The sequence below is a fragment of the Harmonia axyridis genome, chromosome 1 (assembly GCF_914767665.1).
Source record: "Harmonia axyridis chromosome 1, icHarAxyr1.1, whole genome shotgun sequence".
Classification (NCBI taxonomy): Eukaryota; Metazoa; Arthropoda; class Insecta; order Coleoptera; family Coccinellidae; genus Harmonia; species Harmonia axyridis.
In genome coordinates, this window is record NC_059501.1 from 25,710,657 (window position 1) to 25,727,547 (window position 16,891).

At 33.5% G+C, this 16,891-nt stretch overlaps 1 protein-coding gene across 1 annotated transcript in view; it reads right to left on the minus strand.

The window, feature by feature from the left end:
- LOC123681898 overlaps window positions 1-16,891 on the minus strand; it is an 88,227-nt gene that overhangs the window by 56,333 nt on the left and 15,003 nt on the right. The window lies entirely within an intron of this gene.

Sequence of the window (16,891 nt, forward strand, 5' to 3'; positions counted from 1 at the left end):
CATGAAACTCAAATCATATATTGTATATTTAGCTAAAGATGATGCTCCTATTTTTATATTATTAGATATCGCAAAGACGTTCGATAACTTTTTTTTTTGTATCCTTCCTTTTGGTAGATAACAGTGCGTTAGATTGCAAGATACATATTTAGATTTATTATTCGATAACTTCAGGAGTACCGCAGGGTTCTATTCTCGGTCCAATACTATTTTCGATTTATATTTCGGATGTTAAGTTTTCAGATTTTGATTTTCATTGTGATGACACCCAGGATCGTCTGTCATTTCAGGTTTTTTTCAGCGCTCCTTCACTCATACAGTGAGGGTACATAATGTTCATTTGTTGTTATGTGGTTTGCTCTTTGTGAGCTTATTGAAAAAAAAATCGAATGAAAAGTTGTTGAGGGAACGGATGATATGTTTAAGATGAGTAAACTATTGTTATAATTGTTGCTTCATGGTTATTGTTTCATATTTCTGTTTTTGTTTGTAATTTTTTTAAATTTCATTGTTTGGGGTTGAATGGAGTAGCTTGAGCTAGACTTCACCCATATATTATGTATTATTTTTCTGGCATATGAAGGCACTATTATGTTTTTTTATTATGTTTTCGGCTTATGGAATGCAATATTTCATTCAATTTTGTATAAATAAATAATAATCTTGGTGAGGTTATTTGAGTACAAGTTTTTGTCTGGTAGACATCGCCTAATGCAAGATGAGCTATTAATTCATTAATGCTAATAAATTGTAACATTCTCTGACAAACTGTGGGCAAATAGATACTGGTACAAATATTAATAATTTTCAGGCTTCAAATCAACACGTTCGACCAAGTTCGAATAAAACGTTGAATGTAATTATCGTATTCAGTTCAACAATTATAATTAATATGTTGAATCAGTGGTAATTATTCCCACTGCTGAGAATGACCAGGATACGATCATAGTCGTTAGTCATTCCAATTGAAGAGCCTTGCGACTATATTTACTATTATTTGGTTTATTTGTGCCGAATCGTCCGATGAAATTTTCTCTTGTAATACCACGATGGATTACATTTTCACGATAAGTCTGTCGATTTATTTCATGACTGTATTGAGTTGGTTGCGAGCGGAACTTTTCCTCGAGACAAATTATGTTTCTTGCAAGTAACACAATTGAGTTATGAGACTACTGGGATTGATTCAATAACGGGTGGAATTTTATTGGACTATATCAGCAGAATTATTTATAAATTACATTGAATTGTCGTATACATAAACTTAAAAACATCTAACTTGATAGATCAATCATAGTCAAGGGTCAAGTCGTATAATCCATAATTTGAGGTGTGTAGTGCTCCTGAGTGGTAGGAAGTTAGGTACATTCAGCAAGAGCGAAAATAGTTATTGATGTAAATAGAAGTTGTTCCTAATATCCCAATTTGAGTTTGAATGGAGTATTTATGAAGACTAATCTGTGAGTATCGTGAACATTTTTTTTAAAAATTTCAAGGTTTTCATTTTCCTTTATCCAATAATCTAGATGTGAAATATTTCAAGAAGTTCATAGTTCTAAAAAGAGTTGAATCAAAAACAGAATTCAGAAATTCAAGAAAGCTTTTGAGCGCTCGAAATACAGAGCTATTGTGAGATGTGTTTTTGATTTATTTTCATTTTTGTCGGTTAATTTACCAGGGTTTCTTATGATACTAACCTCCAGCCATTTAGTATAATATTCGTGTAATTATTTCACACATGCAAACTGAATTAGAATCTAGCTAGATCTGTTGTCACGAAAATATTGGGTATTTTTTCTATATTCTGCTTGATTTTTCTCCGTATCTGGTGAAGCGATCGACATATGAAATTTATCATAAATTATTACAAATTCTTCGTCTTCTTAAATTTTTTTAGTTTTGTTTACCCAATCAACTAAAATTTTTTTTTTCTGGTTGTTGTAATGTATCTTCATTGAAATTTTCATCAAGATGATCGACAGTGTAATTTGTAATAATCAGAAAAATAAAATTTCGAACGGACCTATTTACGGAACCCCTATTTGGATAAGGTTCATTACCGATATCAATCGGGGCAATTGAGATCCGAAACTACCCTGAAGTTTTCGAATTTTTCGAGTTATCGTGTTTACGGACAGTAAGCCGGATAGACAAAATTGAATTTGTCATTGGTGGGAACCTTGTTGTTTGACACGAATTTCGAGTCATAATGAAAAAAACTATACACCGTGATTGAACGGAATAGATGAAAAATGCACTGGCATACTTTTTCTGGAGAGCCTTCAGACCTATTTCTTCTAGAATATATTTTTTGTCATCAATTGATTTCGAATTTTTTTTTTTCAGTTTTCTCCATATGAATACGATATAATTGCTATAAATTTTAATTAGGGATTCACGGCCTCGCTTGATTTTCAACCTACTTGGCTTGAGCTTGTCTTGATTTCAAGTCAAGCTCAAGTCAAGTAGACGCTTTTCAGTCTCAAGTCAAGCTCAAGTCAAGTAGTAGCTTTTCAATCTCAAGTCAGGTCTAGTACATATTTAGTACTTGAATCATATCAAGCTACTTGATTTTTAGCAGTTTTATTGCGTAGTGTCACATCAATAAAAATATGATGAAATGAGAGGGAACCTTGCAGAAAACACATTTTTATTTATTAAACTGAATGTATAAAAGAACCGAAAATATCAACTTTTTTGAAAAAGAAACATAAACTAAATCACTATTAATCATAACAAAATAAAAAATTAGAAAAAAATGGAGATTTTATATTGAAAAACCTCAAGGTTTTGTATGATTTCATAATTTTCCATCCTGGATCTAAGACACATGAGGCATCCTATAGATTTGTCGCCTAACCTATTGCGGGTTTTTGTAACTGTAAGAGCAGCTCTGGAAAATTGTCTTTCAACAGAAGCTGAAGATGCCGGCGTCGATAAAAAGATAATTCTGAAACTACCAAAATCTACCAATAGATTTCATAGAAATGTGAGAAAACTACTAATAAATTCACACTGGCGAATTCTTCAGTCTCTCGGCGTTCGAGGAATCCCCTTATTTAGTTTAAGCAGGCACGAGATTGCAGAAATATATGCATATGAAGCTCAAGTAATATCAAGTAGCTTGATATAAAGTCAAGTAATAAATATCTAAAATCAAGTTGAGCCAAGCTCATAGCACCTTTTATTCAGAAGATTTTCAACATAAATTCATCGCTAATTTTGAATGTAAATCTACAGGGTGATATTTTTTCTGAAGTAGTGTCCGCTTTCTCCTCCAGAATATTTTTTTCGTTGGACCACTGATAGTTTAGGAAAAAGTAAAAAAAAAACTTTGGATTAGTGCTGCACTCCTTGGTTCCTCGTAGTTTTGTCATATCCGTTAAAACGATTTTATATATATATATATATATATATATATATATATTCTGGGCTCAACAATATCGTATATCACATATTAGTAAGATACAGCCTAGTGCCGTCTACCCAGTCCTCTTCTCCAAGCCTCGCGATCCTGTGTCAGTTCCACGTTCAACTGTCTCTGTTCCATAATTTCTGATAAAACGATTTTCAGAAAAAAAAAATAATCAAGAATTCCTCGGGAAAACCAAATTATTATAAAGATCCAGTTAGTAAGATGTGATGAATGAATGAATTATGAGTTTAGGTACTTATTTCTCCAATCTATAGCGAAGAATAATAAAGATTCAATAAACAGGTATACTCATCACAAAAAATAGGACTACAAAAACACCAATTTGTCTATTTTGGAATAAACCGATATTTATTGAATTTTCATCCGGCATTTCTTCTATCCTCCCTGTATGTAAGCAAAAAGTATTCGTAAAAAATCTGTCTGTAGTCCGAAAGTTACTCGAATTTAATTATTTTTCTAGGTTCGAAACAAGGATATAATAAATTTTTTTTTTCAATTGAATCCATAAAATTAACTGCTAAAAATTGAATCATACTGTATGATTCACTGAGGAGAATGAATCATAACGATTTTACATTTCATGAATCTTTGCATTTAAAATTCCTACATAGTGAAAACAACTCAATTCACCATGCTGTCAACTTTCTAGTGTCTGGCGAATTAGATTGTCCACTACGAGATTTCACTATCACCCTCAAATCGAATTAATTGAAATTGATTAGGGGTCAATTTACTGGCCATTGATATGCAGTCCTCCAAGATGGCCCTAATGTGGGTCAAATGACAGACCGAATGTATTTCCGGGAAGAATTATGTCTTGACCAAACCGTGTTCGCTGTCCCCTCAAATAGATATAGTGGAAATTGGATGAACCAAACCGCACACCAGATCTTTCTTCAACCCCGATCCCAAATCCATTTAAGGACCGTAAAACTCGCAAGAACAGCCAACAGACTCCTTCAATTCAATTTGCGATTCCATGTGGACGGATGACAGCAGCCACCTACCAACGAATGAATACAAACGGCTTCGCATAAAAATACTGCAAATTTTGAACTTCGGTTTATCTTTTTCCTTCAGCTTGAAGGATTTCAGCCGATGACCATCAACGGTATTCAATTGTACAAATATTTTTTTTAGTGAATTTAGGCATCGAATGCTAAGGTCCGTTCATGATTGGTATAGTTACATAGGCGTACAACTTTGCTTCCGCCGTTTTTTTTTTCCGAAATTCAAGGCTTTATTGTAAAAATCTATGCATCTATACATTTATGATAGGATTAGTAATATTGCCCATCGCTGGCCTCTACCTTCTGCCATCTTTCGGGCAGCGTACGAATCCTGTGTTGAAAAAACTGGTCATTTTTTGAATTGATCCACGAATCGATACAATTTTTTACTTCTTCATAAGACCGGAAGTTCTGGTCAGCCAGGCGATTTGCCATTGATCGAAACAAGTGATAGTCCGAGGAAGCGAAAAAGGCGAGTGGGGTAGGACTTCCCATTTCAACGTTTCAAAGTATATCTTGACCACTTTCGCAACATTGAGTCGAGCATCGTCATGCTCTAAAATCACTTGATTATGTCTATCATTGTATTGCGTCCGTTTGCCTTTCAATGCTGGGCCCAAACGCATTAATTGAGTTCGATAACGATCGCCTGTGATTGTTTCAGTCGGTTTTAACAACTCATAATACACTACGGCAAGCTGGTATCACCAAATATTGAACATGACCCTGAAACCGTGCATATTCGATTGGCTGTCGACGTGGAAGCATGCTTGGGATATCCCCATGATTCTCTGCGCTTTGGATTGTCGTAATGAACCCATTTTTCGTCTCCAGTCACAATGCATCGCAGAAATCCCTTCCATCTCTGCCTTGCAAGCAGCTGCCGTTCAACATCTCTCGGCTTCAACTTGTACAGCAACCAATTCCCTTGTTTCTGAATCATCCCATGACTTTCAGGCGTTTTGAAATGGCTTGTTACGTTACTCCTAATGATCCTGCCAATTCTTGATAAATTTGGTACAAGTTTTGATCAAGTAATTCCTCCAATTCTGCATCTTCGTAAACTTTCTCTCTTTCACCGTCATGCTCGTCTTCGACGTCAAAATCACCGTTCTTGCAGCGTTGAAACCACTCTCGACACGTTTTTTTACTGATAGCGGCCTCACCATAGGTATTTGAGAGAATTCGATGAGCCTCAACAGCAGATTTCTTCATATTGAAGCAGAAAATTAAAACCTCCCGCAAATAACCAGAATTTGGCTTGTAAGCTGACATGTTTAATAGAGAATAACTTTATGATGCAGGCACAAATCGACTAATATTGATTGATTTTCATTATAACTGAACAACATATTGTTGTTTTGTCATTGGTAGACTCATAAACTGAGCTTTCGCACTGATTTTATGGCACAATGAGCAAAGAAAGCCATATCGTAAAAATTTCTTCATTTATTTAAATTGGGTCAACTATTTATGTGTACCTTAATAATGAACTAGTGCACTTGAAGCCATAAAATAAAAAACAGAATCTTCATGAATCTTGATGAAACTGGGTAATTTGAAAGGAATTGACAACGAAATTATTCCATAGTATGTTTCAAAATTAGGGTTCAACAACAAACTTCTGAACCGTGCATAGTGATTAATAAGCGAGCACTTCACAAAAGATTGAATATGCAAATTGAAATTAATAATTTTATATACAGTTTAATGAAAGAATTTTGAAAATTGAGCTAAAAATAAAAACAATGAGACTTCAGATTTTACTAATTATCAACTTGTTGAGTTTTTTTGCACCTGAGAGTATATCGTAAAATAGATAATAAATGAACTAAATCCTGAAATTATCACTCAAAAATGGCACATTGAGTAGGCTACCAAAAAATAATGAATTCAAACAGTTAGCAATGAAACATCCATAAAGATAACAAACGAATTAATCAATAAATAACAAAAATATAATTGACTGATCATTTCAATGTTTCCATCAAACAGAAAGGCCCAATTCACAAAAAAAGAAAACAGTTGATAATATCTTCATCACCATCCGAATAGGGTTTGAAATGTAATTATCGATCTTACCCTGTTGGCACTCGACAACAGGTGTTCTCCGACGAGGTCTGGTTGAAAATAAGAGTGGAATTTTTTCGAGTTCAATTCCCTATCCGTGCAACTTGCATTCGTTTTCCCATTGATAGATACATTTAAGCGGGGCGGTTTTATTGAATCGCTAATAAATCGCATTTTTGCACATTTCGAATAAATATGTATTGGCCGAGTTTATTCGTTATCACTGCTGATTGAAAAGTCGACTTCGTACATCTGTGAAAAATTGAATATAGCGCGGTTTGATTAATTTTTATATCGTTTTGAGGGCTGGCAAATTTCGTTGTTTTTTTTTTCAATCACGATTACGTAACGAATTAGTCTATCGATATCGATGCTCGTATTGTAAATGTTGGAGGTTAAAAAATTTGTCGTGTCTGTTTTCCGGTAAACGATCGTTTTCGAATGGGGTTTCGAATGATTGATATTTTGGAAATAATAGGAGATGTTGTAATGTGACCTTTGCGAAGAGAAATATTTTTTTCAATGATTTACCAATTTCACGAATTTTATTCTGTATACAGGATGTCCCAAGTCTGATTGCCTATTAGACCTTTAGAATTAGAAGTATGATATTAGAAATTTTTCGAGTTAGATATATTATACAGTGATTAATTTTATATACAGGGTGGTCCAGATTTTAGTTCAAAATTTTTGATTTCATTGAATCGCTAATGAATCGCATTTTTGCACATTTCTAATAAATATGTATTGGCCGAGTTTGTTGGTTATCACTGCTGATTGAAAAGTCGACTTCTTACATCTGTGAAAAATTGAATAAAGCGTAGTTTGATTAATATGTATTTAGTTTTGAGGGCTGGAAAATTTCGTTGTTTTTTTTTCAATCACGATTAGGTATCGAATTAGTCGATCGACATCGATGCTCGTATTGTAAATGTTGGAGGTTAAAAAATTTGTCGTGTCTGTTTTCCGGTAAACGATCGTTTTCGAATGGGGTTTCGAATGATTGGTAGTTTTGGAATAATAGGAGATGTTGTAATGTGACTTTTGCAGAAAGAAATATTTTAATCATTGGTTTATCAATTTCACGAATTTTATTCTGTATATGTATACGGGATGTCCCAAGTCTGATTGCCTATTAGACCTTTAGAAGTATGATAATATCCGATTTTTTTTCGAGTTAGAGATATTATACAGTCATTATTTTATATATAGGATGGTCCAGATTTTAGTTCAATATTTTTGGCGTCGGATAGAACAACTATTTTCGATTTTATTGAATCGCTAATAAATCGCATTTTTGCACATTTCGAATAAATATGTATTGGCCCAGTTTATTCGTTATCACTGCTGATTGAAAAGTCGACTTCGTACATCTGTGAAAAATTGAATATAGCGCGGTTTGATTAATTTTTATATCGTTTTGAGGGCTGGCAAATTTCGTTGTTTTTTTTTTCAATCACGATTATGTATCGAATTAGTCGATCGACATCGATGCTCGTATTGTAAATGTTGGAGGTTAAAAAATTTGTCGTGTCTGTTTTCCGATAAACGATCGTTTTCGAATGGGATTTCGAATGATTGATTGGTTTGGAATAAAAGGAGATGCCGTAATGTGACTTTTGCAGAAAGAAATATTTTAATCATTGGTTTATCAATTTCACGAATCTTATTTTTTATATGTATATGGTATGTCCCAAGTCTGATTGCCTATTAGACCTTTAGGAGTATGAAATTATCCGATTTTTTTTCGAGTTAGAGATATTATACAGTGATTAATTTTATGTACAGGGTGGTCCAGATTTTAGTTCAATATTTTTGGCGTCGGATAGAACAACTATTTTCGATTTTATTGAATCGCTAGTAGATCGCATTTTTGCACATTTCGAATAAATATGTATTGGTCGAGTTTATTCGTTATCACTGCTGATTGGAAAGTAGACTTCGTACATCTGTGAAAAATTGAATATAGCGCGGTTTGATTAATTTTTATATCGTTTTGAGGGCTGGCAAATTTCGTTGTTTTTTTTTCAATCACGATTATGTATCGAATTAGTCGATCGACATCGATGCTCGTATTGTAAATGTTGGAGGTTAAAAAATTTGTCGTGTCTGTTTTCCGATAAACGATCGTTTTCGAATGGGATTTCGAATGATTGATTGGTTTGGAATAAAAGGAGATGCCGTAATGTGACTTTTGCAGAAAGAAATATTTTAATCATTGGTTTATCAATTTCACGAATCTTATTTTTTATATGTATATGGTATGTCCCAAGTCTGATTGCCTATTAGACCTTTAGGAGTATGAAATTATCCGATTTTTTTTCGAGTTAGAGATATTATACAGTGATTAATTTTATGTACAGGGTGGTCCAGATTTTAGTTCAATATTTTTGGCGTCGGATAGAACAACTATTTTCGATTTTATTGAATCGCTAGTAGATCGCATTTTTGCACATTTCGAATAAATATGTATTGGTCGAGTTTATTCGTTATCACTGCTGATTGGAAAGTCGACTTCGTACATCTGTGAAAAATTGAATATAGCGCGGTTTGATTAATTTTTATATCGTTTTGAGGGCTGGCAAATTTCGTTGTTTTTTTTTTTTTTCAATCACGATTACGTATGGAATTAGTCGATCGAAATCAATGCTCGTATTGTAAATGTTGGAGGTTAAAAATTTGTCGTGTCTGTTTTCCGGTAAACGATCGTTTTCGAATGGGGTCTCGAATGATTGATAGTTTGGAAATAATAGGAGATGTTTTAATGTGACTTTTGCGAAGAAAAATATTTTTTTCAATGATTTACCAATTTCACGAATTTTATTCTGTATATGTATACGGGATGTCCCAAGTCTGATTGCCTACTAGACCTTTAGAAGTATGGATTTTTTTTCGAGTTAGATATATTATATAGTGATTAATTTTATATACAGGGTGGTCCAGATTTTAGTTCAATATTTTTGGTGTCTGGTCGAATAACTATTTTCGATTTTATTGAATCGCTAATAAATCGCATTTTTGCACATTTCGAATAAATATGTATTGGCCGAGTTTATTCGTTATCACTGCTGATTGAAAAGTCGACTTCGTACATCTGTGAAAAATTGAATATATAGCGCGGTTTGATTAATTTTTATATCGTTTTGAGGGCTGGCAAATTGCGTTGTTTTTTTTTCTCAATCACGATTACGTATCGAATTAGTCTATCGATATCTACGCTCGTATTGTAAATGTTGGAGGTTAAAAAAATTTGTCGTGTCTGTTTTCCGGTAAACGATCGTTTTCGAATGGGGTTTCGAATGATTGATAGTTTTGGAATAATAGGAGATGTTGTAATGTGACTTTTGCGGAGAGAAATATTTTTTTCAATGATTTACCAATTTCACGAATTTTATTCTGTATATGTATACGGGATGTCCCAAGTCTGATTGCCTACTAGACCTTTAGAAGTATGATTTTATCCGATTTTTTTCGAGTTAGAGATATTATACAGTGATTAATTTTATATACAGGGTGGTCCAGATTTTAGTTCAATATTTTTGGTGTCGGATAGAACAACTATTTTCGATTTTATTGAATCGCTAATATATCGCATTTTTGCACATTTCGAATAAATATGTATTGGCCGAGTTTATTCGTTATCACTGCTGATTGAAAAGTCGACTTCGTACATCTGTGAAAAATTGAATAAAGCGTGGTTTGATTAATTTTTATATCGTTTTGGGGGGGTGGCAAATTTCGTTGTTTTTTTTTTTCAATCACGATTACGTATGGAATTAGTCGATCGAAATCGATGCTCGTATTGTAAATGTTGGAGGTTAAAAAATTTGTCGTGTCTGTTTTCCGGTAAACGATCGTTTTCGAATGGGGTTTCGAATGATTGATAGTTTTGGAATAATAGGAGATGTTGTAATGTGACTTTTGCGGAGAGAAATATTTTTTTCAATGATTTACCAATTTCACGAATTTTATTCTGTATATGTATACGGGATGTCCCAAATCTGATTGGCTATTAGACCTTTAGAAGTATGATATTATCCGATTTTTTTCGAGTTAGAGATATTATACAGTGATTAATTTTATATACAGGGTGGTTCAGATTTTAGTTCAATATGTTTGGCGTCGGATAGAACAACTATTTTCGATTTTATTGAATCGCTAATAGATCGCATTTTTGCACATTTCGAATAAATATGTATTGGCCGAGTTTATTGGTTATCACTGCTGATTGAAAAGTCGACTTCGTACATCTGTGAAAAATTGAATAAAGCGTGGTTTGATTAATTTTTATATCGTTTTGAGGGCTGGCAAATTTCGTTGTTTTTTTTTCAATCACGATTACGTATCGAATTAGTCTATCGATATCGATGCTCGTATTGTAAATGTTGGAGGTTAAAAAATTTGTCGTGTCTGTTTTCCGGTAAACGATCGTTTTCGAATGGGGTTTCGAATGATTGATAGTTTTGGAATAATAGGAGATGTTGTAATGTGACTTTTGCGGAGAGAAATATTTTTTTCAATGATTTATCAATTTTACGAATCGTATTTTGTATATGTATACGGGATGTCCCAAGTTTGATTGTCTGTTAGACTTTTATAATTATGATATTATCTGATTTTTTTCCTGAGTTAGTTATATTATATAGTAATTAATTTTCTATACAGGGTGGTCCAGATTTAAGTTCAATATTTTTGGCGTCGGATAGAACAACTCTTTTCATGAAAAAAAAATTCATATAAACAATATATATCCTAACAAGTTTCCTTTTCAAGATACAGTGTTTTACTTATAATTCTAGTATTATTACATTTATTGTTGTAATTTTTAGGCATCGAAGTCTAAATAGTGTATTTTTCGAATTGAGTAAGTGTCTTCTGCTGAAATTATCCAGTGGCATAGATATAGGGGTGTGATGATCCTTTTCCTATTGAAAATCTACACCACTGTCTTTTTCCGAGAGAATTGTTTCATGTCTGAAATCAACAGTTTCATCAACAAAAAATGGGTCATAGAATATACCATTTTCAAGATAAACGAGTACCAAGCAAACACTATTCACAAAAATCTACAAAAATTAATTTTTCAAATTTTCCCCTTACAGACAAATGTCTACCTTTGGTGGCACAGTGGTTTGGGAGACGGCTGTGATGCCGAAGGTACCGGGTTCGAATCCCGGCTAGGTCATGGATGTGTTGTACATGTTATGGTATGATGAGGTTACATGTAAGAGTAGCTTCAAGCTAAATGTCGCCTTGTTATATCTAATTGAAGAATAAAGTCGTTAAAAAAAAAAAAAAAAAAAAAAAATGAGAGTACAAAAACTGACGTAGTGTTATAACGCTTTCAAATGGCATTTAATTGAACATTCCAGATCGTGAAAAAATTAGCAAAGCACTGAGGAGTCAGGAGCCTTTCAGCACTCGTCATTCATGCGCCACAAATGCAGATCTGAAGCCCACAGAACTTTTTTTATATGTATGTATATGTATATTTCGTCTCGAAGAGCGTAATGGGCAAATAAATGAACGAACTTTCAGGAGCTTCTGCCGTCGCGTAATTGCTTTACTATTACTAGTTTTTTCGATAATCTGCTTGAATTATCAATAGTTCTGATTCTGAAGACGCTATCAATACGAATTTGGATAATTTTTTCAATATTCGAGTTTTCTATGGTTCTGATGATGTTATCTACACAAAAATCTGCACGAAGCTTGAAATGATTTCACTTCACATCTAGGCAAAGTTTCAATCAGATATCATTTTTGAATTTTCTATTCAACATGATCAACTCGACATTTTCATATTTTTCTACTTCAAAAATGTGAAGAAGGTTAACGCTCAGCATATTGAGATTAATTATGATAAACAGAATACCTAAGGAATTGACAAAGCATATTTCCATATTTTTTGTATTGATACTTTGAAAATATATGAATTGATGCAGTATTTCAAACAGAACAAGACTTATTTTGTACCTACTAAGTAATATCATAGCATAGCTTATAACTTGAGATAAGATCAAGACTGCGAAGACCGGATACTACGTAGACGCCAAGTAGAAATTATAATCCAGCAAAACAACTTGAGGGGTGTATTTCCTTCAACAATTCCAAGTTAATATTTTTGTCGCCCATTAAAATCATTCATTATTTTTGAATATTTCTTGAGTTTTAACATTCTATCGAGAAAATATAATTCGAGATAATCCATCTGAAGAGATTTTTTTTTGGCACCAGTTGGCAGAACTGGCTCTCATACAAGAGTTTTGAGCGTTATCTGTCATCTAGTTTGTTTACATTGCGACATTTTGTCATTTAATGCAAGTTTTCACAATGGACTACGAAACTGTAATAAATGTCTCATTGATTTTCGTATGCCAAACCAAAGAAAATAATTTGTCATTGGTCGGAAACGAAAAGTCAAAGATTTTGCAAGACAATAACGAATTACAGACCAAAACTTAACTTAATTCATCTTATAACCACCGTATCATCTTGATATGATAACGATCGACTTAGCGAGACAAGATATTATAAAATTTGCAATACGATAACTGTTCCATGTTTTCATTTTGGTGTAGGTATATAATTAAGAAGGTGTAACCAATTTTGGTGAATATATATAATAAGTGATTCATCGACCACTTTGTGATAGGTACTATTTTAACACAATAGAATGACTATTAATTATAAATGGAAATGAATATTTATACTACGGCTGTAAAACCGTTTTTTTTTTCAAATTTTTTCAAACTGTCATAATTTGTATTTGTATAAACTTACCATCCAACAAATCCGAAAAATTCCTCCAATATCCGATTACCCTTTATCACTCTTATTCTTTATTGCAAAAAAATTATCACACGCGTTACTTGAAATTGAAAATAAATTATGTTACTACTTGATTCGATATACTATTGCACTATAATTCCAGATCTGCCTTGGCAGTTTTTGCACACTACATCAGTCTGAGGAAGTGATGCTTTCTTAAAAATAGTTAAGATAAGACTGACAGGGGAGTTTTCTTCAAATTCTAAAGACGTCTGATTGAACCCCCCACTTTTTAACGGTCAGAATTGTACAAGAGTGCCATATGGGCCCAGGTGAGAGGGTAAGGGATAAGAATAAGAGATCTATTAAGAAAGACACGCGACCGTTGGAACTGTTCTCCTTGGGTGGTTGCGGAGGTTATGGGGCTCGTGCCTTATGCACGCTTGGTTGCACCTTATGGGTCGCAAGAAGTCGATGGTCACTGCGATAAAAGTGAATGAGACATTTCCAGCTGGTTCATGCTACGTAATAGTGGTTGGTGTTGTTTTTATACATTGAAAGTGCAGGGTAAGACATTTTTACTTATTTTATGTGCCATTTGGGATTTTCAATAATTTATAATCACAAATTCGTTGTCTAATGAGGGGATCTCATAATCCCTTTGAGCTAAAAAAAAAACTATGGCTCATTTTCGGCCTCGATTTTTGAGAGAATTAATTTTGGTGAAAAACTTGTTTTCAAGTTATAAGGGAAAATTGGAAAATAGCGTGAAATGAAAAGTTCTCATAATTTATTTATTACTGCTGCTCTATGAACATAAAACAAAGCATTCTCCAGGCACTTTTTCCAGTAGAATATCTTGGTGTTATATTTTGTTTTCCATTGCATTTAGTTTGGAAGCTATAATACATGCTTTTTTTTATGTAAACCATGAAAGATTTTATAACAAATGGAATTGCCTAATTTGAATTTCTTATACAACTATAAAATCATCAAAAGTTTCAGTATCGCACGACAAATCAACCAAGTGCCTATCTATAATCTGTGAACAGATAATTGAAATATTCGGTGGCCACCAAGGTCTGCAGATTTAACACCGTTAGATTTTTTCATCGTTTCAACAATTTTCTTTTGATAAATGATTCTTTAAAATGTGACCAAAGGAAAACTATAACGGTGTTGAATCCAAAGATCTTGCAACTGATCCATTTATGAAACCTCAGAGGTTTGACCCAAAACGAAACCACTAACAGTTTACGGTAAAATATATTGGTAGAATTAATTCTCTTATTATTAGATGACATTTTAGTATTTCGAGTTTTCGTGCAAAATTTTAACAAAGAATAAGAAGTGGCTTTTTAAATCTTCAATTGAAATGTCGTTATACTGGGAGTTTGATAGTACCTACCAAAGGCGTACCCAGGATCAAAATCAGGGGGGGGACCATGCTCGTTCAGGTTGTGAAGTTTTATAAAATAGCAATAAATTACCCTAATTTCATTATTTTTGTTATCATCAAAATAGTTATATCAAGAATTGAAATGAATTCCTGCAACAAAATTTAATAACTATTAATGTTTTTGCTTCCAGGAGAGGCAGCTGCCACCTGTCCATTTCAGACTCAAAGAGGTGTCGGGCAGTTTGAACTGCCTGTATAGTGTTATAACTTACAAGAAGGTTGAACGATGAAACAGCACTGAATCTGATATGACATCCCCAACAAATCTATCAGCCCTATGTGGACATGTGAATAGCATATACAGAAGCACTAAAAGACATAGACTAATGATGATCATTGAATCAATTAAATGGCAAAAAACCCGAGAAAAAACCCAGGTTATTTTCCTACAGAAAAGGAGACTAAAAAACAACTCAAATCTGAGGAAGGATGGGGAAGAGATAAACTGGGAGAATGATGTCAAGTATCTAGGTGTAGCACTAGATAATAGTCAAGTATCAAGAAGACGGGAAAAAGGGACAGAAAATTAGATATTAAAAGCTGCAATGAATATGTGGTGGTTCGTAAGAAACCAACAAATCCACAGAGACTTAAAATGGAAAAATATCACTGATTTCCCGAAGAGAAAGGTCTCAAGAGTTTTGAAAAAGTCAGTCAGCATCCAAATGACTAGCTAAAATGACTAGTTGACAACTACTTTGTTGTAGATGTGATTAGGATACCTACATGACACTGTAGACCTAGACATCAACTTCTAAGTGAACAAAAAGTGAGTAAAACTCAGAGAAGAGACTCTCCTTTGACAGGCATAGGTATACACAAAAAACACGACTTTTTTGAGGTAATTCCATGAGAATTGTCCCTGATTAAAAAAAAATGTATAGTGTCTTTGCTCTTCTGAATTAACTACTATTCTCTCGTTCATTTCAGCCACTGATATTTTGTTCAAGGACTATTCAATCTTCCAATTGGTGAAGAATGGAAATATATTCATGAAGAATTTCCATCATCCAGCCAAATAACTATCTAACATATAGTCCATCATCAATATCAGAACAACAATTAGATATTCTGTATGGGCCCGAATCACATCAACAGGTCAGGATATATGAGTAAACCTGAATTGAACTCCCCAAAGAAACTAACCACCTAACGTTTCTACACCTTTACAAAGACCGCAACCAGATGATGGAAACAGTCCAAATAACTATCTAACATATAGTCCATCATAAATATCAAGAAAACAATTAGATATGAAGAAGTTATAACATCGTATAGTGGCGTTAGAAATCTTCATCATCGCTTTTTCTTCACTTGCGATAATTCTATATGATAGAATTTGAAATCATGAATTTTTAATTTATCAATTATAATTGGACTCTTTTGAACCTACTGCTTCCAAAAGCCAATCATTTATAAAGACCCTGTTTATGTAAAACATAAAATTTAAGTGTGAAGATTGAAAAGTTTTATTCGCGAATATATTGATTCCGGAAATATCTAGTTCACTAGGATCTTGTGTAGAATATAATAATTCATCCCTTACGTGGTCGGAAATTTGTTTTGACGTCCTGATTGCAGATACGACGTGTTCGCGTGACAAAAATGCACCCATATCGAACCAGGTTGATGGAATTCAACAAGTTGAGTAGAATGGCACATTAATATAACAGGGCGGATATTTCCTGCGATGAAGACTTATCGCAAGCAGCAAATTAAGGGTTGTGGATGTAAGGAAAGGGAGCAGCGAAGCGCGAACTCCGGAAACCAGGTAATTGTTGCACACGATGCACGCGTACGTCGTCGGTTGCACACACCACATACGGTCAGACAGCACCTTGGACTATGAAAAATAGGTAGAATGCAAATCTTTCTGTCTTTGTCTTTCATGCGGCTTGATTTAGGTTGTCTATAATAATTGGACGTCACCTGAAATTTTCACTCCTTGGTCTTGGAATGTATAGAAGAATAGTTTGTCATTTTTTCTCATATCCAGATGCGTACTGCCTATAATATATATAATTTCTGCTTAGCTAATAAAGTAGTACCTATATATAAGAGCTTATGTAAAATGTCCTTCCATTTCTTCTTTTATCTTTTCATAAGGTTTTTGTGAGCAGCATCTATAGTTTTGTTTTGAAAAAG